The sequence below is a fragment of the Syzygium oleosum genome, unplaced genomic scaffold (assembly GCF_021117445.2).
Source record: "Syzygium oleosum isolate NSW1041296 unplaced genomic scaffold, Sole_v2.1 Sole_v2.27, whole genome shotgun sequence".
NCBI classification, from domain to species: Eukaryota; Viridiplantae; Streptophyta; class Magnoliopsida; order Myrtales; family Myrtaceae; genus Syzygium; species Syzygium oleosum.
Genome location: NW_026607511.1, coordinates 2268838 through 2294860, shown reverse-complemented (window position 1 = coordinate 2294860; position 26023 = coordinate 2268838). Strand labels below are relative to the sequence as shown.

Below are 26023 nucleotides of genomic sequence, written 5' to 3'. Positions count from 1 at the left end.
TAACAGTCGCCATTACCAATGTCTGAGTCTCCACATCCTTCCCTCCATCGCTAATGGACAAACATTGGTAGGTACTAGTTCTATACCCCCTCCACGTGCAGGTCAATGAAATTATAACAAAAATATAGGAGTAACATTATATTTAAGCTAATGGAACAGGAAAAAAAATTGAAGTTTAATTTTAGAAATGGTATACAGACCTTTCATGTATTATCTTTCAAACTTTCACAGGTTTTTTGACGTAAAGCCCCTCAAATCATCCCTTAAAGCTGAAAAAAAAAATCAATTTGCAAGGAAAAAAAGTCAAATTATTCCTAAACGTATGTTCTTTTATGACTATTTGAAAAAGGTTATGACTAATTTATAAAAAAAAGAGGTTATGAGTAATTAAATACCATGAGGGTTGTTGTCTTTGTAATTAATTTGAAAAAGATCTTTTGAATAATAACTACTTAGTCTATGAGGAAAAAGTGCATATTATCTAAGCCCCATGTATAGGTTAAATTCAGGTCTTTAGCCTCTATAGTTGTTTTAACCAATTTGCACGCAGTTTGTGCGATTCAAATGAGCAACCTCTAACTCTTGAGTTGAAAATCCTACAACGTCCCAATTATGGGATTAAGTAATCATTATTTTTTTTATCATAAAGAATAATTTAATGTTTCATTGTGTATCCTTTCTTAAGAAAATGACAACGTTAACATACAATTATCATATTATTATTTATATTCAATAATTGCAAGATAGATATGCTAAGTATAGTTTTTTTATTGTGAAGAATAAGTGTATATTGCATTCTGCACTATTTCTTAAGAAAAGATGAGAATTTTATGGAATATTTGAGAATTATTTTGAATTAGAAATTAGAAGGTAAGAGAATTCCTGATTACATGAGAATCTTTTTAAATATATGTATAGGTTTCTCATGGAGTTTTCTTTGTAAAGATGTGAGGTTGAATTGGTCATTGGTTCTCTTAATCAATAGCATAGTTTAATATTCCAAAGCGTATTTTCACAACAACATCAAATTTAAAGTATAGTCCGCATGATCTTTAAGGTATATCTTATCGAACCTTTATTGTAATTTCTATACAATATCTCACACTCTATTTTATTTCATACCAATATTTGTCATAGGAATGTTGAAGTATGAGATCGCCAATATTTCTCTATTTCGACATGAATGTCTACATAGTTTTTTCTTTGGTCGATAATGTATATATAGTTTGTACGCAATAAAAAAAAAGCACTGCACAAATAATCATGATAGAACAAACTTAAAAATTAAAAAGCTACGAAGAATTACTAACTTGAAGTGGGAACAAAGGCAAAATACATTAAAACTAATGTTTAGAATAATACATAAAAGTATAGTCTTAGACCCCGTGCAATGAACGGACATCTTGCTACCAATGTGAGCGAGTGCGTGGGATCCAATGACATTGCTCTTCACGTGATTTTGTTTATCATCATCGCATCCCATGTTTTTCAAACCGTGAAATGCGGATCTTCTTACTCGGTAGGACAGTGACTTTGCTTAAATTTTTTGTTGTTTGTCGAGCCCTGCTTCGGTCTTTGTTTCTTTGTGCCTTTCAAGGCTTTTTAAAAAAAAAATTAACTCTGTTTTGACATTCGTAATAATTATAATCAAATGAAAGATTCCCTTTTGCATCTTAGTTTCCCCGATTTCAAGGATTAGCTTTTTGGTAGGAACGCTACGTACTGCTTAGTGCAAATGCACGAATGCCAATACTTTTGTCGTGGGTACATGCCTCCCCCGAGATTTAATTCACTTATTGTTAGGTGACCATGTGCGCCAAGTTTGATAATGATGTAACAAGAGGATTCTTTCTCCTTTGATACCCGAAAAAAAATATAAGGTAAATCAGGCATGAAGACGAAAGGGAAGGACACTCTTGTTAGAAAGCAGAGAGTCGTCGCATGAATTTTTCTCAGAGATCCAAGTGGGCCGAAAACCTAAACGAAAAGCGAAAAGGGGTTGCTTGAAGATACCTTAAAATCAAAGTTGGACCGTCATCTCAATTAAATTTTCATAATAAGCCCAATTCATTTTAGGACCTTTGAAATGTTTGTCGGCCCAATTCATGTTAGGTCACCAGTAGCACCATAGGACGTCCCTAATTTCTTCTGGTTGATAACCAAACAATCGAACCACGGAAACATTGGCATGGTGCTTCATGTAAGAAATAATGAAGAAAGAGTCAATGTTCAATATGTTAAATCTAAATTGCAAAGCTCTTGCACTTAACAAAGCCTTCTTGAGTATACACATTCGTGGCTATTTTTTGATATATTTTGAACTTATCATTAAATTTGGATTGAGTTTTTGATTCAGTATATATGAAAACCACTAATCTCTTATGAATATTACAAGTAAGTGGAAATGTACCATCCACATTAATTTTAATATCTTTCTAGATTTCCATTAGGTCCACTGCTAATGTAAGATATAACTTACACATTCACCGTGGATGACTAATCTGTTGAGAATTTCACTTACAAAAATTAACTCCAAATACTCGTGCCACTTATCCATGCATATTGAAATTCACTAACCACATAAAATTTACTAGAAAAATTTACTAAGGATATTGAAAAAAATTTCAGTGTCCAACTCAATCAACGATGATCAGGTCTTTTTCAGAGTCTTTGAATACGGAGACTCTGAACACGATATCATCCCGATCAATGAGCTCAAACACACAAATGTCTCTCACATGCAGACGCAGACGGGGTTCTCTCACAAATGTGGACCAATCGACGAAGAGGAAAGCCCTTGGGGCGCATGGATAGCTACTTAACTCCACTAGCCATGATCTGTCTGAACACATGAGAGTCACGATTCTCTTGTTTTCCTGGATATGTTTTTTGATGAATCCGTAAGGAACAGCCTTGGAATACTCATGTTTGAACCACCAATTTATGACATTAGCATAAGCTGATGAGAGAAGCGCAAACAAATTGCTAACTCGAGTAGCTTGAAGGAGCAATCTTTGACTATTGAATGAAAGACATCGATCTTAACTTAGTTACTTGTCACAAGCTATCTTACTGAAATTAGACGCTAAATATGTTTGCGGAAGAAGTGGGAATGGGGCAGGGCTAATTCTGGGCGTAAGAAAGCTGCCTGAAACAAGGCAAAGGTGCACCTTGGATAAAGCTGAAAAATTTGAAGAAAATAACACGTCACATGCTTCCCTACACAAACCAAATCAACTTAGCAAAACAACTTAGCATCAATAATGGAATTGGAGATATGCCAGTGGTAAATTAAGCTCGGGATCTTAGCAGGCGTCTCTTCATATAAGTTGGCTACATCACCAACTTGAAAAAAAGGGATGCTCCAATTCAAATTCACTGGCTAATTCAAGAGCAGCGGGACGCCTTTACTGCAGAGCCATGGAAAACCAACTCAGGGTAACTCTGCATCTGGACTGTTTGATCTCTTATGTACTTTAATTAATAGACACTGCTATGATGTTTCACTAATAAAAGAGCGTGATGTGAGCAGAAACATAGCTTATGAAACTACCAGTGATACCCACTCGTGTGGGTGGATGGATCCTTAGCTTCACTGTCCCAGACGAAGCGGTATGGCCATAACAGGCTAAAATGTCCACAGGCTAAGAATGATGATGGTGCAAAGCTAACTCAAAAGAAAACCATGAAATTGGTTGCAGTTTAAGTGCATTAGTTGATAAGGGGTGGACCCAAGAAAGTTGATCAATCAGCCGAAGCTGTTACAGGATCATCTGCTGTATATTCTCGTTTCTTTCTACTCTGCTCAAGTTACTGGTAAATGAGCAGCTTATTATTCAGATTGATACTTGTTTGGTATAGGCAAAAAGGGATGGAGTGAATGGGTAGTGAGGCTGGTACTGTGAGAGGTGGTGCAGGTGTTGAGAATAATTTAAGGACAAAAGCTATAATGATGCGTAATGTAGGAGAGAAGCAATAAGTGAGTTTTTTCAGATGACTTCTAAGATCCTACTCTTTCCAATAACACTATGTCAAACGAAGCAGATTACTCTCATCCATTTTCGACCTAGACAAACACTTATCATTAATCTTCTCTTCAATATTTGTTATTCTCTAAATATTCACATTTCTCTCTAGCTTCTATTGGTCGAATCTTCTCCTTCAAGTTTTCCTTCCGAGCCATCAACACCTACATAACATCTCTGTTGTGAGTAGAACTTTCAGGGTCATACCGTCGGAAAACTCCACGATTATCTTCCTATAAAACGTTGAGTGTAAATTAGGGGGCTCTGCGTCAGGTCTTTGCTGGAAGCAATACACAAAAATCAAGCAACGAAAGCAATGACTAATAAATCGCACAGCAGAATTTCCAATATGCTTTTGAAACAAAATAGGATCCAACGTTTATGGAAACAGAACATGAGCTTCAACAAAATATCAGATTTTTAGATGAATCATGAGAGCACGAGCAATCGTTCGATCTTAATACCGCGATTGCAAAACCTCTCTTGGTTGCTCGCGAATCTGAACTATCACTCGAAGCTTCCCCCGAATCAGACATATTCAGGCGTTGCCATCAGCTGTGGAGGTCCAAAAAACCTATTGAAATCCAACCTCACTGACCCTTTCAGTCGTTGCCTTCAATTTGTACATAATCAGTGGAAACAACCCGCATGAAAATACTTAGGAAGAATGGTAAAAAAATTTCCATCCCTTCGAGTTCTCCCGCAAATTGACAACGCATTGTCTGAACGTTTCGAATTTTAGGGCATTTGTCAACGGGAAGAAAGCCCCAAATCGAAACTGTAATGGGTCTTCCAATCTTCAATTTGGACTTGCTCGCAGAACCTCCTCTCGCGCTCCCAAGAGAAGCTTCAGGATGCAGGAAACATCATGTTTTTCATTTTTTCATGAGATAATGACACAAATAATCCCTGAACTTTGACTCAATATGCAATTTGATCCCTGAACTTTTAATTTATTCAATTTAGTCCATGAACTTTAGGCTTATATTTAATGTGGTCCCCGAACTTTTATTTTGTTCAATGTCATCCCTGAACTTTTGGTATATATTCAATTCAGTCCCTGAACTATATGAAAATATTCAATAGAGTCCCTAAACTTGAATTAATAGAAAGGACCGCATTGAATATTTTCATATAGTTCAAGGACTGAATTGAATATGTACCAAAAGTACAGGGATGACATTAAACAAATTAAAAGTTCAAGGACCACATTACACATTGGGTTAAAGTTTAGGGACTACATTGAACAAATTAAAAGTTCAAGAACTAAATTGCACATTGGGCCCAAGTTCAGGGACCGCTTGTGTCATTTTGCATTTTTTCATTATCTTTTTGCATACTCAGCTGCTGAATAGATTTACAATGACACATCAGCTGCCACGTATGCTATTTTAACGGTGCTTTCAACGGACAGAGAGTACGTTTTTTTGAGAACGTGATATATTTTAAAGTTCATTTCTTTAAAGAAAATGTGGCTTAAAAAGAATGGTCGATCTTGAGTTCCAAAATGACAATTACTTTCAGGTCTATTTAACAATTTTTTCTCGGTGGTGCCGATATAGAATGTGGACACCGTTTATTTCGCAGAAAATGAACGATTTGAAAAATATTTTCCAAAAAATCATCGCTTGTATCGCTTTAAATAATCAGTCAATAAAATTTGTTCAATCATCGACAATAATTTATGCCTATATATTTTTATGGACAATGTAAATATTTTTCATTCGTTCATTTTTTTGTAAGCGATACAAGATATTATTTTTAGTAAAATATTTTCCAAATTATTTATTCTCTGCGAAACAAATGGAGACACAGTTTTGATTTTGAAACTCTATAAGATGGACTAATTTTAGAATGGAAAGAGCATTCCTTTCCCTCGTCGTCGTAACAATTTTTGATTTAGTGAAAAATTTATCCAACGAATGCAGAACGTACTTGCTAAACAACCAATTCAGAATCTATATTTACCTCTCGCAATCTAATTCGACAACATTATAGATTCTGATTTCACGACTTGCCTCAGCATCTTCCTTGCACATGTAATCTGTTCGGCTTGATTTGGGGAAAGCCAAAAACCAAACTGTGGACGGCCTCAATTGGTGCTCAAATGCAGCAACATCTCATCTCATCTCATCTAATGACATACTTATGCGCAACTACAATGGAAGTGCATCGAAGCTAAAACGGTATAAGAGGCGATAGAGAGAGCCCCGAAGAGCCAGAAGTGGAGGATTAGAGGGAGAAGATGGTCCAAGGATGGAAAGTGCTCAGGAGCTTAAGGGAAAAATGCTGTACCACATATCTTTAGCTCAGATTATAGTAAGAGACTATGAATGGACAGTCCCTTCTTGAAAAATGCTTTCGATTTGCTGGTTAACTAAGATGGGTTACTTTACATGAGCCTCTTTAAGTTGGTTAAAACTACTACTGAACTAGTGAACTAACGTATCAGAGATAATATCAAACTCAATTCCTCTATTAAGCCCATCAATCAAACGCAGCCCAGTGGCCCATTTTCGCCGATCGGAGGTTCGCCGGAGGTGATCTCCGCCGCCTCGCCTCCCTTCTTCCGACCTTCGGGACGGTGATCTCCGGGTGTCTCCCATGGCGGAGCTCTCTGCATCGCGCCTCCAGCCCTGCGGTCGCAACTTCGATCCGTTTCGCATCGCGTCTGGATATCTCCGTCGAGCGATTCCACCGCATCGCTGGATATTTCCATCGTTGCCGAGCGCCATCATCGCGAAATCCTCGGGGCTCCTTCATCGGATCTTCATTTAATCAACGGTTCAGTGGATTCAAGGTTAGTGATGACCGGTTAGACAATTTTGATTGTTACTGAAGATGTTACTTAAATTCGGGGAGTTGATTAGTCTCTTGAACTGCGGCGTCACGCTTGGAAACCTTCTTCTTCCTTCAGCCTTACACCATGTGCGGTCAAATGGACAATGCACGGTGAGTGTTTGATGATATGCCTCAGAGGAATAACTTCTCTGGGAAAACGACGATTGAAGGATGCATGAGGATGGGAGAGGCGGCTCAGTCTCTGGACCTGTTAGTTACATGCCGTGCAGGGATGATTTCTCTTGGAACGCGGTGATTTCGTGCTTTGCCAAGAGTGGCGATCTTCGGACCGTCTCTTGTTTTTCTTAATGCCATGCCCGGGAAGAATCATTTTTGCTTGAAGTTCCATGATCATGGTTATGGCAAGAACAGGCGACCCATGGGAGCCCTTCGGTTGTGTCAAGGACACGAATTCGGATCCTTTTGAGAGATGGGTGCAGGAGTGACAATTTCTGGGACAAACACATGGAAGTGGCAATTGTACAGTCACTTAGCTGAAAATAGCTATTAATGGACAGCCCCTTCTTGAAAAATGCTTTCGATTTGCTGGTTAACTATGATCGGTTACTTACATGAGCCTCTTAAGTTGGTTAAAACTACTGAACTAGTGAACTAGCGTATCAGAGAGTATGAAGAGGGGATTGCTACTGCTTGGAGGAGTCTCCTGCTCGGCAACAACTCTGTCTTCTCTCCGGCGAGGACAAGGATGAGGACGAGCCATGATGTTGAAGGAATTAAGGAAAGGACAAAAGACAGCGGGCTTCAAGGAGCTGCATAATTTAATTACATGAGATTTCAAATGAAGCATACATTGCTTGCCTCTTGCTAAAAACGGAGGAAAACATAACCTCAAGGATGGGATGGCATTATTTGAAGTCTAACTTTGTTCTTCAAACTATAGATGAGATGAGCAGGATTATTTCAGTATTGCTCCATAGTAATAGCACCCTCTTATACAACCAAACCATGTCAAATTATTTCCTGAAGAGCAGGTTGAAGTTGAACCATGCATGTGGAACCTTGGGAAGCATCAAACTTGAGAGATGCTCCCCAGAGAAGGAATGTCATAAAGTTGTAACTAGCTGAAACAAGAACCAATATCTAAAAAAGAAAAAAAGCGTTGCACTTCTCATTGATACATCAAAAGGCCAAAGGAGGCATAATAATGAATTCCAGATTCGTGGAAAGCAGACACTTCTAGCGTACTACTCTGACCAGTGAGTTCTGGAGCTAAGCTCCTGCAAATGGGGACTTTGAACATGGAAAAACCACGACTGATGAGGTCAAACATGCAGATGTCTCTTACTTGTAGTCGTGTTTCTCTCGTAATACATACCAGCCGGCAGAAAAGAACCCTGCTGGGACATGTCGATGGAACCTAAACTCCACCGGCCCAGATCTGTCCAGATACCTGAGAGTCGTAGTTTTCTCATCTTCCATAATGTCTTACTCGACGAAAACATGAGGAACACTGCCATGTGTGATGAAGACCAGAAATTATTTATACACGCATGTGCTTATGAGAGAAGCACACAAGATGAAGTTTCATGGCTTAGTAATTGCTAATTCAGACTTGGATACCTGTCAACTTGATCATGTACTGATCGAACATTAAAACTTAACAAAATACAGTGTGTCACTCAGGCTTTCTTTTGTTTCATTTCAATTTGCTAATTTATTCAAATCGACCATCTAATTAAACAGGGTCAATACCTCTTCCTTTTTTTGTCTAATGAGAGGGGTCAATGCCTACATACATACACACAGAGTAATCTTCTTTTCATATATCTGATGGGGTCCAGATAAAGTGACCAAAATACAATCTGAGGAAGAAACTACTCTTCATCTTAGACCAATAGGCAAGATATATAGTTAGGATTCATAATTAAATTTGACAGAGTCTAGTGGTGAATTAATGGCGAAGATCTTACGATGCTCTTCCTACTATAAGTTGGCCGCGTAGCCATCTCGAAAAGGGGGTTCTCCGATTCAAATTTGCTGTCTAACATGCAGGACGGCATCTAGATTGTTTGATCTCGCTATATACTGGGAAAATAGAAAATTTATAATTTTAAAGACACTAGTAGGAATGTTTCATTGGTTGAATTACTATTTAAAGTAGGCGGGAAACTAAAAATTAGAGATAATTTGATGAATTAAATTTCATATCAGCCTTGCAAGCAGCCTAAAGTGACACTTCCGGTTTTCATCTCAATCAACATGAATATGAGGTACTTACCAGCAGAACTGTGGTAACTTAGACCAGCAATGCGCGCCCTCCCTCTTTGTGTTTTGCGCTTGCCTAACCTCCACACCACCATCGCCGCTCACTCCCATTACTGTAACATCATACCACCGTCACCCTTCGCCTATCACCATTGCTCCTATCTCTCTCTTTCAAACAGCGCAATAAGTTCATAGCTCTGTTTCATTATAACCGTAATAGCTATGACATCATAATCTTAACCACTAGTGTGATTTAACCAAACATGCAATTACAAATTTGTTTACAAGGGAATAGAGTAGTAGGCCAGAGGGAAAGTAGTAATCTTGCTTCTCAAGAGTACTATCGCAACCTCCATGGACAACAAGCATGTGGATCAGAGTGAGAGCGAGTCTACTAGTAGCTTAGTTCAAATGGAATACTCTTCGTATAACGAGGAATGTGAGGAGGCTAGGCAAAATAGAAAGGAGCTTAGAGAAAGAATAAGAACGATGGAGCTTGATTTCGTTGCCTTTTCCGATTAATGCCACAAGAAGAGATGCGGCTATGACAACTCATCTCATCTCATCTAATGATATACTTATGCAACTCCAATGGAAGTGCATCGAAGCTAAAACAGTGTAAGAGGCGATTAGAGAGCCCCGAAGAGCCAGAAGTGGAGGATTAGAGGGAGAAGATGGTCCAAGGATGGAAAGTGCTCAGGAGCTTAGGGAAAAATGCTGTACCACATATCTTTAGCTCAGATTATAGTAGAGACTATTAATGGACAGTCCCTTCTTGAAAATTGCTTTCGGTTTGCTGGTTAACTAAGATCGGTTACTTTACATGAGCCTCTTTAAGTTGGTTAAAACTACTACTGAACTAGTGAACTAGCGTATCAGAGATAATATCAAACTCAATTCCTCTATTAAGCCCATCAATCAAACACAGCCCAGCGGCCCATTTTCGCCGATCGGAGGTTCGCCGGCGGTGATCTCTGCCTCCGGGTGTCTCCCATGGCGGAGCTCTCTGCATCGCGTCTTCAGCGCTGCGGTTGCAACTTCGATCCGTTTCGCATCGCGTCGGGATATCTCCGTCGAGCGATTCCATCGCATCGCTGGATATTTCCATCGTTGCCGAGCGCCGTCATCGCGAAATCCCCGGGGCTCCTTCATCGGATCTTCATTTAATCAACGGTTCAGTGGATTCAAGCAAATCGACGAAGCAAATAGTTCCCGCTGGCATCGACGTGTCGGGTTTAGGAGGAGCCTGAGAAGCTTGCGAGAGGTTTCCGAAGCGACGGCGGTAGCAGAAACCTCGTGCCGTCCTCCGTTGCCGGGTTGTCTTCGCTGATGCATCCTTGTCGCCATTTGTTCTGATTAAGAAGTTTAAATCTCTCCTTCGATCGTAAAGGTCCTGCCTCTGTCCTGCGGTTGCTCTGTTCTTACATCCTCATGCATTGTGGTAATCGTACGTCTGAAGAGGCTCTACGAGGTGGTTTGCCTATTGAAGCCCGGTCATGAGGGACCAGACCTGGTTTACCTGCGGATCGTGGAGCAGGGTCGAATGCGATGAAGGCCATTGGTGTTCTGCTCCATGATCAAGGTTAGTGATGACCGGTTAGACAATTTTGATTGTTACTGAAGAGGTTATTTAAATTCGGAGGAGTTAATTTGTCTCTTGAACTGCAGCGTCACGCTTGGAAACCTTCTTCTTCCTTCAGCTCTACACCATGTGCGGTCAAATGGACAATGCACGGTGACTGTTTGATGATATGCCTCAGAGGAATAACTTCGCTGGGAAAACGACGGTTGAAGGATGCATGAGGATGGGAGAGGCGGCTAAGTCTCTGGATCTGTTAGTTACATGCCGTGCAGGGATGATTTCTCTTGGAACGCAGTGATTTCGTGCTTTGCCAAGAGTGGCGATCTTCGGACAGTCTCTTGGTTTCCTTAATGCCATGCCCGGGAAGAATCATCTTTGCTTGAAGTTCCATGATCATGGTTATGGAAAGAATAGGGGACCCATGGAAGCACTAAGGTTTTTCAAGGACATGAATTCGGATCCTTTTGAGAGATGGGTGCAGGAGTGACAATTTCTGGGACAAACATGAGCCTTACATGAGCCTCTTAAGTTTGAAAAATGGACAGTCACTTAGCTGAAAATAGCTATTAATGGACAGTCCCTTCTTGAAAAATGCTGGTTAACTAAGATCGGTTACTTACATGAGCCTCTTAAGTTTGGTTAAAACTACTGAACTAGTGAACTAGCGTATTAGAGAGTATGAAGAGGGGAGGGCTACTGCTTGGAGGAGTCTCCTGCTCGGCAACAACTCTGTCTTCTCTCCGGCGAGGACGAGGATGAGGACGAGCCATGATGTTGAAGGAATTAAGGAAAGGACAAAAGACAGCGGGCTTCAAGGAGCTGCATAATTTAATTACGTGAGATTTCAAATGAAGCATACATTGCTTACCTCTTGCTAAAAATGGAGGAAAACATAACCGCAAGGATGGGATGGCATTATTTGAAGTCTAACTTTGTCCTTCAAACTATAGATGAGACGAGCAGGATTATTTCAGTATTGCTCCATAGTAATAGCACCCTCTTATACAACCAAACTATGTCAAATTATTTCCTGAAGAGCAGGTTGAAGTTGAACCATGCATGTGGAACCTTGGGAAGCATCAAACTCGAGAGATACTCCCCAGAGAAGGAATGTCATAAAGTTGTAACTAGCTGAAGCAAGAACCAATATATAAAAAAGAAAAAAAAGCGTTGCACTTCTCATTGATACATCAAAAGGCCAAAAGGAGGCATAATAACGAATTCCAGATTCGTGGAAAGCAGACACTTCTAGCATACTACTCTGACCAGTGAGTTCTGGAGCTAAGCTCCTGCAAATGGGGACTTTGAACATGGAAAAACCACGACTGATGAGGTCAAACATGCAGATGTCTCTTACTTGTAGTCGTGTTTCTCTCGTAATACATACCAGCCGGCAGAAAAGAACCCCGCTGGGACATGTCGATGGAACCTGAACTCCACCGGCCCAGATCTGTCCAGATACCTGAGAGTCGCAGTTTGCTCGTCTTCCATAATGTCTTGCTTGATGAATACATGAGGAACACTGCCATGTGTGATGAAGACCAGAATTATTTATACGCGCATGTGCTTATGAGAGAAGCACACAAGATGAAGTTTCATGGCTTAGTGATTGCTAATTCAGACTTGGACACCTGTCAACTTGATCATGTACTGATCGAACATTAAAACTTAACAAAATACAGTGTGTCACTCAGGCTTTCTTTCGTTTCATTTCAATTTGCTAATTTATTCAAATCAACCATCTAATTAAACAGGGTCAATACCTCTTCCTTTTTTGTCTAATGAGAGGGGTCAATACCTACATACATGCACACAGAGTAATGTTCTTTTCATATATCTGATCGGGTCCAGATAAAGTGACCAAAATACAATCTGAGGAAGAAACTACTGTTCATCTTAGACCAATGGGCAAGATATATAGTTAGGATTCATAATTAAATTTGATAGAGTCTAGTGGTGAATTAACGGCGAAGATCTTACGATGCTACTCCTACTATAAGTTGGCCACATAGCCACCTCGAAAAAGGGCTTCTCCGATTCAAATTTGCTGTCTAATATGTAGGACGGCATCTAGATTGTTTGATCTCGCTATATACTGGGAAAATAGAAAATTTATAATTTTGAAGACACCAGCAGGAATGTTTCATTGGTTGAATTACTATTTAAAGTAGGCGGGAAACTAAAAATTAGAGATAATTTGACGAATTAAATTTCATATCAGCCTTGCAAGCAGCCTAAAGTGACACTTCCGGTTTTCATCTCAATCAACATGAATATGAGGTACTTACCAGCAGAACTGTGGTAACTTAGACCAGCAATGCACGCCCTCCCTCTTTGTGTGTGTTGCGCTTGCCTAACGTCCACACCACCATCGCCGCTCACTCCCATTACTGTAACATCATATCACCGTCACCCTTCGCCTATCACCATTGCTCCTATCTCTCTCTTTCAAACAGTGCAATAAGTTTATAGCTCAGTTACGTTATAACCGTAATAGCTATGACATCATAATCTTAACCATTAGTGTGATTTAACCAAACATGCAATTACAAATTTGTTTACAAGGGAATAGAGTAGTAGGCCAGAGGGAAAGTAGTAATCTTGCTTCTCAAGAGTACTATAGCAACCTCCATGAACAACAAGCATGTGGATCAAAGTGAGAGTGAGCCTAATAGTAGCTTAGTTCAAGAGGAATACTCTTCGTATAACGAGGAATGTAAGGAGGCCAGGCAAAATAGAAAGGAGCTTAGAGAAGAATAAGAATGATGGAGCTTGATTTCGTTGCTTTTTCCAATTAATGCCGCAAGAGTAGATGCGGCTATGACAACTCAGATGACATATCTGTTATTCCTAGAAACAGTGAGGATGATGAGGGTTAAAATTGAGAAAGGTTCTCCTTGTATAATCTATGGTGTGACCATAGGAACCTTGTTTTCCAAATAGTCCATCTCAATTTAAACAGGGTATCTAAAGATATGCGAAGTATGAGAAACTTTGGATGTTTTTTGAGGCAATATGCATAGAAATGTAGTGTTACAGGGCATAAGACAATCTCTGCTTTTTGAGGCAAAGTGTGCATACATAATGGTCACAAAGTATGAAACACCTTAGCCTGTTATTTAAGCCAACGTGCTGTACACATGGGGAGTAAACAGGTGATGAAAATTCCACTTAATTCATATTCCTCGATGTACACTGTGTATACATTCAGACGTGATGTTGAGGAATGGTTGACGAAACAAGACGGTAATATGTATCGTTGCTTCATTAGTAAAAGCATCGAGATTTCATTACTAAAAGCCAACACCAAAGCAAAGTAAGAAGTTGCCATTGTTTTCGACTACAAAAAACTTATAAGATCCTAAAATCTATCCAACAACACTATGTCGAGCAACGCAGATGACTCTCCTCTATTTTCGACATTGACAAACATACACTCACTAATCTACTCTTCAAGATTTGTTATTGACTCAAGATTCACATTCTCTCTAGCCTCCTCTTTCAGTCGAATCTCCTGCTTCAAGTTCTCCTTTTGCGCCACCAACATCTATATAAGTTCTTTGTTGTGAATAGAATTTTTAGAGATAAAACCATTCCAAAATTCCGCTATGCATTAGGTCTTTGCCGGAAGCAAAGCAACACACAATCAAGCATCAAAAGCAAATTACTAGATCTCATAGCAGGATCCAATGTGCATGATAACAGAACGTGAGCATCCACAAGATATCATATTTTCGACGATTTACGATAGTGAACGAGCAATTGTTAGATCTTGATACCGTGATTGCGAAGACCTCACGGTTGCTTGCAAATCTGAAATATATTAATCAAAGCATCCCCATAATCGAGAATTTGAGTCGTTGCCATCAGCTGTGGAGGCAAAAACTAAAACCCATTGAAAACCAACCTCACCCACACTTTCAGCCGTGGCCATCAGAGAGAATATTTAGGTACCTAAATCAGTTGAAACAACGCACCAAACAGTTAGGAAGCCTCGTCTCTTTGAACTTCCCCCGCAAATGAACAATGCACAGCCCCAAACGTTTCAAATTTAGGGCCATTGTCAACGGAAAAAAAGAGCCCCAAATCGAAACTCCAATCGGTCAAAGTGACGCCCCACGCTATCAATCTTCAAATTCGACTTTGCTTGTAAGAGAAGGTTTCTCTAGTACTCCTTTTCAAAGTCATCTTCCTTTCTATCTAATAATGTCTGCTTGCTTCTAGGATGCAGAAGACGACATGTTTTTCTTTTACCTACTTAGTCGCTGAATGGTTCATAATGCCGCGTCAGCTGCCACGTTGCTATTTGATGGTGGTTCAACGAACAGAGTAACCGGGTGTTAAATTTAAATAAAAATTTGAGTTTGTGTGTTTGTGTAATCCGTTTTAAAGTTCGTGTTATTTGTTTATAAGATGGATAAAATTCGTGTTTTTTATTTTATAAAATTAGGCTTAAAAAGAACGGTCGATCTTGATTTCCAAAGTAAGAATTATTTTATTTAAATTGCTTCAAATGCATCGGAGGACGAGTCCGCCAGGAAAAGGGGGAGATTCCAATTTGACAATTTTTTTTGTCGGTAGTGCCCCCATAGAATGTAATTTTGAATATTATTAGACTCCAATTATTTTAGAAGGGGCAGACATTTTCTTTCTGTTCGCGTTATTATACTTGATTTAGTGAAAAAATATTTCCATGGAATCTATCAATCGGTGCAGAACACACTTGTATGTACTAACTATCGAGCTTTGAATGCAATAACTGTAGTATTCTCATGTATGTATTATTACTGCATTGTAATTTAAATTATTTTTAAATAAAGTACATTTTATATAAGTGCACTAGGGGCACTAGTTAACACGTTCACGATAACAAAAGGCACTGCCACTAATTTCTTTTGCTCGGACCATCATGCAACACGACTTCTATAGTTTATTAGAGGGGTGGGTTTCAAACTTTCAAGCACAAGATAAGATGATTTTTATTGACATGTCCAATAAGAATGGAGATCCTCTGCCCTGAAATTTTATTGGTGTATCAACCAATTATCAACTCACGAGGGTATATAGATGATTAGGACTACGTGGAGCACCGTATTTTAGTTAATATCTTGAATTTTGCAAATCAAAATAAGGAGAGAAGATTGACAATTTAGTCATAAATTAGTTGGCGAACCTTGTCTCTTGGAATCTCTAATCGGTCTTCCATTCTTCATGGGTAAAAATCTAAGCAGCCTTGTTTCAGGCCCCCCCTTCTTCACAAATTTGGGTTTTTCATCTGAAGCGATTGAGGACGTCTGCCAAGGAAAGGTTGGTATGCTTTCTGCATTACATTACAGACTAGATTTCAATTGTTCATCCATAAATGCCTACGTCATGGTTGGAACTGAACTCCAGATTGTTAGTGGTGGTCAACGATGAGGACAAAGAGAATGAGGGTGATCTTTATGATGGCACCAGCAAGAAATGGCTAACACCTGAGGCTATGGCATTTTATTGTGAAGTATGGCACTTTGGGATTGTTCGTGCGAGCATGAAAGACGAAAGATTTGGAGCACTTGCAACTTCCTTTGATTGGTGAATCAGAGGGAGAATGAAGAGACGCTTCCGACTGCATTCACTGTGACTATGGTATGTTGTAAGATGCTTAGTTATTTTTCTTCAATCAGTCTCTTCTCATACCTTGTAATGAATGATGATTAAGAGATGTTGTTATAGGATGCAAAGCATGGGATGACTATGGGCGTATCAGCGCGTGACAGGACAACGACAGTTTTGGCTCTTGCATCTAGAGATTCGAAAACCTGAAGATTTCAATAGGCCGGGACATATTGTCCAATTGAAGTACGGGGACGGTGGTGTCCTGAAAAGAGCTGGGCATATAGAGGCTTTTGTCGACCTTGCTGTGTTAGCTGGATTAGAACCTGTGGCAGTTCCTTGTGAGGTAGTGAATGATGATGGCTCGATGGCAAGACTACCTAAGCTTCGCAAGTTTGCACGAGGGAAGAACTTGAAAATTGTATCTGTTGCTGATCTAATTAGGTAAGTATTCTCTTCCCAGCAATCAAAATGCAAATATTTCTTAAGACAGGTAGTTCCCAGTCAAATCCAAGTTTCAGCTACAACTTTCACTTCTTAAGTATTGGCTTTTTTGGCCAAGATGTTGTCCAAGCGGCATCTCCCCTTTTTGGGAGTGGATTAATTAAGAGTCGAAACCTTCGAACCTTGGTTGGGGTGGGGTGGGGTGGGAAAAAGAGTCTCTTTTGGGAGGCTGTTGGGCTGTTGTTTTACAATTTACATAGCAGAAAGGAGAGAAGCATAAGCTATTTTGGTCTATTTTCATGTCTCAAGTTTACTTTATGCTTTAAGCTTGTGGTTGTTATTCTGCTCGTCAACACCATGTAGATCGATGATTTTGGGTACTGAAGATTCGTTTCTCACGATTTTTTATGTGTTTGTCATTATTAGATTAGTATATGGGTTTCTTTCTTACCGGATGTCTAACTGTAGCATTTGGTTATAACTAGTTAGGATTCTTGTCGAGTCATGTCAATGAGCCTGTGATTGCCATTATTTTTATGTACATTTTCTTGTATTTACCTTGTTACAAAACCCATGTCTAAATGTCAATTGACAGTTAACTGAGGTAGAGCTTGAGATGCATTCTCAGCATGTCACTAGGAAATAAGGATAGAACATCCTGATTGACAAAAAAAGTGCTTAAATTGTTTGTCGTATTCTAACTTGTACATTGAGAAGCTTCTTATACTGCGTAATTGAAAAATGATTTCACTAGTCATTAAATGGATGAATATACAGGTACGGCCGAAAAAGAGATAAATTCTTTGAATGCGCTACTGCTGCAAGATTACCAGCAATGTGAGGGCCATTCACAGTCCATTGCTACAGATCTATATTAGATGGAATTGAGCATATTGCAATAGTCAATGTGAGATAAATTATGAGTTAATTGCTAAAACCGTTAGAAGAATTCAAAAACTAATAATTTGGTGTACCAAATTATAGGTAGAACGCCACTAAATTTATCTTAAAGCAAATGTCTAATCACGTGTCGATCATAAAAAACGAAAAATGGATAAACATACAAGATAGAAAAGAACAAGAAAAATAAATATTACATCAGCCCGCTTAGAAAATATCAGACTCATTTCCTCTCTTAAGCCCATCAAACGCACGCAGCCCAGACACAAGCCCAGTAGCCCATTTTCTCCGATCGGAGGTTCGCCGGAGTGGTGATCTCCGCCGCCTCGCCTCCCCTCCCTTCTTCCGACCTTCGGGACGGTGACCTCCCGGTGTCTCCCATGGCGGAGCTCTCTGCATCGCGCCTTCAGCCCCGCGGTCGCAACTTCGATCCGTTCCGCATCGCGTCTGAATATCTCCGTCGAGCGATCCCATCCCATCGAATCGCTGGATTTCCATCGTTGCCGAGCGCCATCATGGCGAGATCCTTGGGAGTCCTTCATCGGATCTTCATTTAATCAACAGTTCAGTGGATTCAAGCAAATCGATGAAGCAAATAGTTCCCGCTGGCATCGACGTGTCGGGATCAGGAGGAGCCTGAGAAGCTTGCGAGTGGTTTCCGAAGCCGATGGCGGTAGCAGAAATCTCGGCTCGTCCTCCGTTGCTGCATTTTCTTCGTTGATGCATCTTCGTCGCCATTCGTTCTGATTGAGAAGTTTGAATCTCTCCTTCGATCATAAATCTCTGACCAATTCTGATTGTGGTTGCTCGGTTCTTACATCCTCATACATTGTGGTAATCGTACGTCTGAAGAAGCTCTACGAGGTGGTTTGCCTATTGAAGCCCGGTCATGAGGGACCGGTTTACCTGCGGATCGTCGAGCAGGGGTCGAATGCGATCAAGGCCATTGGTGTTCTGCTCCATGATCAAGGTTAGTGATGACCGGTTAGACAATTTTGATTGTTACTGAAGATGTTATTTAAATTCGGAGGAGTTAATTAGTCTCTTGAACTTCGGCGTCACGCTTGGAAACCTTCTTCTTCCTTCAGCCTTACACCATGTGCGGTCAAATGGACAATGCACGGTGACTGTTTGATGATATGCCTCAGAGGAATAACTTCACTGGGAAAACGACGGTTGAAGGATGCATGAGGATGGGAGAGGCGGCTGAGTCTCTGGATATGTTAGTTACATGCCGTGCAGGGATGATTTCTCTTGGAACGCAGTGATTTCATGCTTTGCCAAGAGTGGCGATCTTCGGACCGTCTCTTGTTTTTCTTAATGCCATGCCCGGGAAGAATGCATTTGCTTGAAATTCCATGATCATGGTTATGGCAAGAATAGGAGACCCACGGAAGCCCTTAGGTATTTCAAAGACATGAATTCAGATCCTTTTGAGAGATAGGCGCAGGAGTGACAATTTCCAGGACAATCACATGAAGCAGAAATGGGACACATTCATTGGCCATGAGCTTATAAGGAGTGGCAATTGTACGTTGCTTCAAGAAGGGACAATGGTGATTCATATTGTATATTTCTAACACAAATCAAGGGAAGTAAAAGGGTCTGTTGAGGTTGGTTTCTTTTGTTTGGCTTTGTTCATGGGCTGGTGAGAAGTTTAGAATCGTTCAAAACCAGACGTCTTCTCTGCCGCATGACTCATTTGTCATGTCTTGGTCAATTGCACTTGAGATTGGAAGGTTCTGGTTACCTGCTCAACTCTATAACCATTAAAAATGGGCATGCTAGGTTTATGTTGTTTTGCTATGATGTTGAGCTCAACTACTATTTAGAAATGGACACCTTCAGAGCCAGATCGAATAAGAATCATCTTGTGTCTTGGAATATCATGATCTCCAGCTGTGTTCAAGTAAATTTTGGGTACATCAATGATCTTGACCTTCTTGGTTGAGTCAGATATCTTAATTAGGCGGGAACGACCAATTCGAAAAAAACATATATCATCGCATCATCATCTCGCCCTCATCTCCCCGCACCGATATTGAAGGCAACGAATAAGTTATCACAATTGCCACCTATGTCATGAGTCGCCCTCGCCGGAGTTGTGTGGAGTTTGTCAATGTCAACCTATACCCTTCATAGGTCGTAGTGTCAACCACTAGCAACAACGTCTTGAAGACTGTGGTTCTCAATTCAATTGGTGTTCGTGGTCAAATATTGCATCTACCAGGCACGAGTATCCTTCGTCTAACCTGGCTAGTCGAGTCTGAAAAACGTGATTGAGGCTCATGTAAAGTGAAATTCGTCTCTAGTTAAAGCTTTATCAAAGTTTCAAATGTGTATTGATGTTTTAGTGATGACCTGATAGTGATTCTTTGCCTTATATTTAAGTAGAAGTGCATTAATCGAAGTGCATGGCACCTATTTAATGAAATGTCTGAGTGACATCATAATATATGTTCTCTGAAGGAAACAAGTTCAATAGCCATTTCGTTCAATGTTTTACTTCTCACCATACGATTGTCGCATCTTCATGAATGCAAATGTCCTTTTTTTTATGACTAAACCGAGAGCCAGATCTTGTTAACCCAACTATAACCTGACTCTTCAAAACCATATTACCTCCGGTTATGCTTGAATCAATCCATGTTGTTTGTTGATTTAACAATTCATGTGGAAAATCGTATATCATAGCTCTCAAATTACCATAAACAAGACCAACCAATCGAGTAGTTGCGCTCGTGGTTGATTCTGTCATGCTCCATCATTGCTGTGTTTTTCTAATTTCACATTCGTATTTCACAGCTCTCAAATTGCTGTGTTTTTGGATGATTTCGTGAGGTTGTGGGAAAGAAAAAAAATAGAGAAATGAAAAACGAACAATTTTTATGCCACACATCTTTTCAAAGCAGCTGTCTCTAGGCGAGTGTATAGATGACTGCAGCAAAGTACGGATGGCGGAAGGGCGGTTCGGACGGGGCCCAGTATGGCCCAGATCATTTCGTGCCGGCTCTTTTTTTTACATGTTAATTTTCCGGGGCCCAGTAGAATTTTTTATTTTTATTGTTAATTTTTGAAAAAAAAATAATTCCAAGGTGGAGACTCTTGTCAACGGAGAAGATTACATACGATTCAGACAATGATTCTAGTTACAAACTCGTGGATCAAAGTGAATGCGAGTTTGAGGGTAAGCTTATTTCACGAGGAATACTTTGTCAGATAACAAGGTCTACAAGGAGGCTAAGCAAAATGAAAAGGAGCTTAGGTAAAGAATGCGAACGGTGAAGCTTGATTTTGTTTCGTTTCTGATTGAGAGAACCTCGGTTTTGAAATAGGAATGAGACTTGAATCTCCATCTCAATAGGAAAGAGACTTGAATCTCCATCTCAGTTTTGAACAGGCTGTCCAAAAATATGCAATTTTTAATGGGCCTCAGATGGCCCAGGAGTGCGGAGACTATGGAGGCTAAGTGTCTAAAGGGACGCCCATGGAGAGTTTTTGGTAGCTAGCTCCAAAAGGAGAGGATGTCTATTGTTGAGCGTGTTGAGCCAGAACACAAGTGTTTTGAGGTGTTGGAAAAACAAACAAGGCACAGCAAAATGGATTGCCAAAGATTACCTACCGACGTTTAGATTGAATCCTAAGTTTTCTGCAAAGATGTTATAGGAAGATTTGAAATTGAAGTATGGGTCGACCGTGACAAGGATTAAATGCAATCGAGCAAGTCGCATTGCCCTCGATATGATCAGAGGTGCGTCCGAGGATCATCATAAAACAGTTGAGGTCTTATAATGGTGCCTTGCCGGGTGAGCATGTGCATTGCACATTCGAGTATGAACTTGGCAATGGAAATGAATTTAAAAGGTTTTTACGTGGGCTTTGAGGAATTACGAAAGGGGTTTCTAAAAACAGCTTTGGGAGGAGCACAACTCACGGAGGTAGGTAGGATGGTAACAATCAAATGTATTTATATTGTCACGCCTCGAACCCCAACGAGCTCGCGACATCCCCTGCTCCGGTCGAAATGATGCGACGTCCCAGGAACGTCGCCGACCCAACCCAAACATCAGAGCCACATGCGGAAGCGAATAACAAAACCCCGGACAAATAATGACGACAACGGGGTAGAACAACGTAACAATCCAAAGAACCACATATTCATACAACACCAAATATACAAACATCATATTACGACATAAATACGACTAACATCCTCGTCACCGTTTAAACAAAAGTTCGGGGTTTGGTTATCTTAACTTCACTATCGGATAACCCAAGTTATACAACCCCTAAAACACCCTATGGAAAAACCTAGGGGTCGCCCTCTTCCATTCTGCTTCTGAATTTCTGGCTTGAATCTCGGAACTCACCTGCGCTCCACTGGCACCAACAAGCAGCCTCCCGGACTTCCAAAAGAAAAGGCGCACTTCCGGGTTTAGGGTAGGGTCTCAAAGTGGCGGTTATACAACCGTGAGACGAATCTCAATAAGTGTACAACCCCAAACCCCACGTAGGCACTCACGTACCGCCAGACGAAAACACACATAACACACAACGATCGGCCAAATTAACAATCACATGCGACCCTACCTGGAATCCATCACGCGCGTTCCTGCACGTTAGACAATAACACAGCCAACACATCACAGTAAGGAATCACAAACGCGCGCGTGCCTCAATTATAAGACAGAAACCACTTGGGCACGTCCCATACCGTGCCTAGCAGTTTCTACCCCATAATTAAGCATCACATCGCGCGATACAAACACACTCGCACGCTACTCACACTATGCGTCACTTTCCACAATCCTCTCGCTTGTCTTGCCAAATCCCACTCATTTTCAACCTTTCCACCACTACTGCGCCCGCATAAAACGCATCAGGCCAACGGTCTTCTGACCTCGTCAGGCATCGTCACCCCGTCGGGCCGGGCATCATCACCTCGTCAGGGACGGCATCGTCCCGCGTAAACGTACACACCGCAGGACGGAATCCTACACACACTTTCCTTCTACCGCGCCCGCGTAAAACGCATCAGGCCAACGGTCTTCTGACCTCGTCAGGCATCGACACCCCGTCGGGCCGGGCATCGTCACCTCGTCAGGGACGGCATCGTCCCGCGTAAACGTACACGCCTCAGGACGGATCTTTCCAACCAAACCACATTTCCATATCCTCATTCCACTCAAACCACACTTACACACGGCCAACAACCACACGACCCAACACAATTCCACATTGCACACACAATTCACAAGTCACATACACTTTGCAAATATACATTCTCACCACGCAAGTACACCACACAATCATGCACATATAACACGCGATCCCAAAGCACAATCACACATTCTTGGCACGCGAACATATTGCGCAATCGCACTGCCACACCATCACACCTCACGGCCACACACGTGACATATACGACCACACGTACACAACCCGAAACACAATCCCAAATCAGCCAACTACCACAAATCGTACAATCACGCACAAATTTCCATTCAAGGTACAATCCCAATAATTAATCGCACAAATTAATTCCGGTCAACCTCAACATCACAGCCCTAATCCAAGCTCCCTAAACCTCAAAATTCTTCGCCTAATCAGTCCGTAACCACCAAATAATCAGTCACTCAAATCAGTCCCGAACAGTTCCTAAAACAGTCACAAAATCGCCTAAACCGGGTCCTAAACGAGTCTAGAAATACCCGAGCTCCTAAGTAATTTTTGGGGGAGACACTTACCCAAAAAGGCGAGACAGAACGGGGCTGGAATGGGCCGGGACAGCAGCAGCAATGGGAGCGACGTCGCGGCGACGTACGGACGGCGTGAACAGTGCACCCGTACGGACGCGGTGAACAGTGCTTTCGTGCGGACACCGTACGGACAGGGGTTGGGCGGTGGTCGGTGCAGTGCTTTAGGGGACAAGGCAGCGGCGTCCGTACAATCCGGCGTGAACAAAGTGATCCGTACGGACGGTGAATGCGAATAAGACGGGGCACCGTACGGACGGCGCTGGAGCCGGCGACGTACTGCGAGGCTGGACGGGCCGGGTGTCGACGGACAGCGATCGGAGTCTCCGGCTGAAGCTCCGTGATCTGCTTATGCAGACGGAAAGAGAAAAAGAGAGAAACAAGGCTGTTTTGGACAAAAACCGGGGGTTGTGGTGGCTGAACAGTGAGAGGAGGTCCAAGGGTGTTGTGGCGACGGCTGGTGGGCGGCCAGCAGCTCCGGCTGGTACTGTTCCGGCGTGAACAATACCAGAAAATGCAGTAACCGAACTGCAGAACAAGAAATGGTGAAGAAGAAGAATTTTCACGGGGGAATTGACCGAATAGGCTGAGAGGAGAGAGAGAGGGTCTGGTCAAATAGGTCAAAGATGGTGTGAGTGGAATCCATGTGTCTCAATCTAGGCCAATTGGACAATTTTGCCCTTGATCCAATGGCTATCTTTCCTTCTCATCCAATAATTTAGGGGTAGAATGGTCATTTGCTCTTAACCATGGTTGACCAGACCTGAGTTAAGCCTAACTCACCTTGGTTAATCCCAAAATTAATTCAAATTTCGGAATTAATTAAAAATGGCCTAGGGGTATTTTCGTAATTTTCCGATCCCGAACCAAAATTCCAATTTTCGCACATACGCGTTCCATATGTGCGTGGCCAACATAATATGGTGTCGGAATCGCGAAATTCATCGCGCAAGCCCTCGAAAATCCACGTCAAAGTCTCGGGAATAAAATAATATTATTTTTCCAATTTTTGTCGAAATTCCAATTTTTGTCCATAACGACTCCCGGTATGCGTGGCCACCCAAAAATGATGCTAGCCTCAAAAAATAACCTCAAATGACCTCAAAATCCAACATTGGTGTCCTCAGGGGCAAAACCGTAATTTTTCCGGTCCCGGACCGAAATCCATTTTTTTGCAGAAATGGGTGGCCCCAAGGTTGGCCAAGCCAAAAACGTCATCGGCCGTCCAAAATTGTCACTTTCAAAATTCTCGATTCCCAGGCCCGAATTCTAAGAAATGACTAAAATTGAACAATCGCGACTTTAGATTATCTCTGGCTAACGGGTGGCTCTCTGGAATTACGCGCTCTCGACCCGTGACCGACACTAAGTCAAATCACGTTTAAGTTTACTCCACCCGGGACGACCTCGGTTGTCATATAATTGCGAGGGTCTGTCGCTAGTTCCCTTCGGACACGATCAATCAAGTAGACCGGTCTCGGTTGGCTCAAAACATTCCCTCGTCAATCCATATGGTCGAAGATTGAACCCAGGTTGAGTTCTTTGGTCGTGCGAACTCAATCCCGTAACGGCCCTACCCCTAAGGTTAGCATCCCGAGAAAGCGCATTTTCGAGTTAGATCTCACTATAAGTGCATTGATCAAATTCATTTCCTAAATCCCGGGAAAAGGATCGAAAATTCAGACTGTTACATATATGCTTGGGCGACTGAAGAAGGTGAGTACGAGAAATCTTGGGGGCAGTTTTTGGAAATGTTGTTCCATGATTTGGGCATCAATTATGGCCTTGGGTGGGCATTTATTAGTGATCAACAAAAGGTATGCAAACGTAGCATTGATTCATGTTACATTCATGTTGACGACTGTATACCTTGTGTAACTCTTGGAGAGACTGGTTCAAAGACTGGTTCAAGCTGTTGCACGTCTAGCACCTTTAGCAGAGCACAGAAATTGTGCTTGGCATGTTTATGCAAATAGGAAAAAGGTCCACGAGGGTCCAGCATTGAAGCTGACTTCAGCCAGAATTTCATGAATGAATTTGAACTTTAAGTGCATTTGCAAAGGGGTACAACTAAGAAAGTTGATCAATCAGCCGAAATTGTTGCAGGATCACCTGCTGTATGTTTCAATTCGTTTTTTATACTGCTTAAATTTCTGGTAAATGAGTGGCTCACTGTTCCCATTTATACTTGCTTGGAATAGGGAAAAAAGGCGTATACCTGAGAAGGATGATAAAACAGCCGAGGTTATTGTAGGACCATCTAATGTATGTTTCAATTTCATTATATATTGCCTAAGCTTCTGATAAATGAGCAGCTTACCGTTCTCACTGATACTTGGTTGGTATCGGCAAAAAGGGATCGAGCGAATGGTAGTGAGGCTGGTACCGCGAGAGGTGCCGCAAGTGTTGAGAATAATTTGAGGACAAAAAGCTATAATGACGCGTAATTTACCTGCAGGATCACATGATAGCTATAATTTTTGAGTTTCTATCGACATTTCACGTGTCTTTGTTGCTACTCGGAGTCCTATCCAAACTGCTGCAAGTAATGCGACCGCGAGTACCGCAACCCATTTGATGGATTAGCACCGTTGTTAACACAAGAATCTAAAGTACGAAATACTTTGCCTGTTTTTCAAGGCAACGTACTGTAC

The 26023-nt window shown here is 41.3% G+C and overlaps 1 long non-coding RNA gene and 1 pseudogene across 1 annotated transcript; both read left to right on the top strand.

Moving 5' to 3' along the window:
• LOC115691313 (bifunctional riboflavin biosynthesis protein RIBA 1, chloroplastic-like) overlaps positions 1–17629 on the top strand; it is a 55897-nt pseudogene extending 38268 nt beyond the window's left edge.
• Positions 17630–17897: 268 nt separating this feature from the next.
• LOC130135095 (uncharacterized) lies at positions 17898–20125 on the top strand. The gene is made up of 2 exons (XR_008814566.1): positions 17898–18583; positions 18702–20125. It is a non-coding gene; the product is annotated as an uncharacterized LOC130135095 (long non-coding RNA).
• Positions 20126–26023: the final 5898 nt, after the last annotated feature.